Here is a 2,164-nt window from a genome sequence, read left to right as displayed (position 1 = left end):
AGGAAGGTTTTCACACTGTTGCTTGGAATGTTAGTTTAACCATTGTGGAAGACAGTGTAGCAATTCCTTAAAGACCTAGAGGCAGAAATACAATTTGACCCAGCAATCCCATTGATGGTTATATACCCAAAGTAATATAAATCATTCTGTTAGAAAGATAGATGCATGTATGTGTTCATCACAGCACTGTTCCCAATAACAAAGACATAGAATCATTCCAAATGCCCATCAATGATAGAATGGATAAAGAAAATGTGGTACATATACACCATGGAATACTATGCAACCATAAAAAAGGAATGAGATTGTTTTTTGCAGGGACATGAATGGATCCAGAAGCCATTATCCTCAGCAAACTAATGCAGAAACAGAAAACCAAACATCACATATTCTCACTTATAAGTGGGAGCTGAATGATGAGAACATGTGGACACATGGGAGAGAAAAACACACACTGGTCCTGTTGGAGGTTGGGTGGTGGGAGGAGGGAGAGCATCAGGAAATATAGCTAATGAATGCTGGGCTTAATACCTAGGTGATAGGATGTTTTGTTCAGCAAAGCATCATGGTACAAGTTTATGTAACTAAGTTTCATAACCTGCACACATACTCCTGAAATCAAAAGTTGGAAATAATACAAAAGATGTTGTAAGATAAAGAAAAAATACTATTTTATATTTGCTAGAAGGCCTTTCAAGAAAATAAGGTAAAGATGGTTATTAGGAAATCTTGCAATGTAATTTACTGTTTGCTGCCTCTTCATATATAGAGACACACAAACATATATGTTTCAAAATTTGAGCATCAGCCTGTAGTTCATTTGATAAAATACCATGTCTGAAAGACTATACACAGTGGCTCTATTGTATTTGGGTAACAGATGCAAGTACTTGCCACCACTGAATATTTCCTTGGAATTGCTAAATCTTTATGCATATTTTCATATGAGGTATGCAGTGGTCATTTTACACATCAAACACAGCCTATATGAAGAGATGACTGCTCACGTAGAGATGGCTGTCCATTTCCTGTGTGACAAAATCCTTGTATCTCTGTATAGAATTATAAATCAAGACAAGGAATGTCTATTGTCTCCCCAACTTCTTTCATATAAATAGGATTGTTCTACTTCAAAAGGTAATTCATGACCAGGACACATGTTTGTTTGTGTATTTGTGTGTTTGTATATATATTTTTAAAGCAGCCCTATCTTTTAATGATCAGAGATTCTTAGCTCTTAGATGTCAGTGTCTATTTTAGAAGATGGTGTGAATGTTTGTCTTTATCCATGTCCTTACAAATAAGTACCTTGGTGGTAAGTTTAAGTGGCTGTGTCTGGAAGTGCTAGCCAAGTGACACGTAAATGAGAAGTCTAATTTGGTGTTTAATAGAATTGGCAATTCTAAATTAAGTTATCTTGTATGCTTCCTTACTAAAACTCTGTAACTCTCTACAGTATTAACCCATATAACATATTTATTTTTATGTACTGTTTTCAGACTCTGGCCCTAGGGAAATAATTATTAATATGATAGTACTTTCCCTGCCAAAGAGATAGCAATCTGATGTGAGGACACCCATGTAGCCAATAAATCTAATACAACTGAAAGGATCTATCATTGTTCTTAGCACAGACTAGCTTCACTTATGCTGACCTCAAGAATCAGTGAAAGATTTACCAGAATGAATAACTAGGGCCAAGTGTGGAAAGATGATTCTAAATAAAACGAAATGTTCCCATGTGCTTTAAGTGATGAGAATGTGTTTTCCCAGTAATTTTAACAGTTTTATTAAGATGTCTCATTTGAAATGTGTGGTTCAATGATTTTTAGTATAATCATAAATATATGCAACTATCACCACAATCAGTTTTAGAATATTTTTATCACCTCAGAAAGAAATCCTAGACCCTTTAGCTATCAAACCCCTGTACCTACCCTGCACTCTCAGCCATGTGCAACTACCAATACGTGTTCTGTCTCTATAGATTTCCCTATGTACCTTTATAAAAGTGAAATCATGTAACATGTGTAAATACTTTTATTAATCGTCATTCTGACTAATATGTAATCTTCTGGGACTGGCTTCTTCCAATTAGCAAAATGTTTTCATTGAACAGTTACTGTATGACCCAGCAATTTCATTCCTAAGTATATATCCAATA

The sequence above is a fragment of the Piliocolobus tephrosceles genome, chromosome 13 (genome assembly GCF_002776525.5).
Source record: "Piliocolobus tephrosceles isolate RC106 chromosome 13, ASM277652v3, whole genome shotgun sequence".
Lineage (NCBI taxonomy): Eukaryota > Metazoa > Chordata > Mammalia > Primates > Cercopithecidae > Piliocolobus > Piliocolobus tephrosceles.
The sequence above is the reverse complement of the archived record's forward strand: the minus strand, read 5'-3'. Positions refer to the sequence as shown.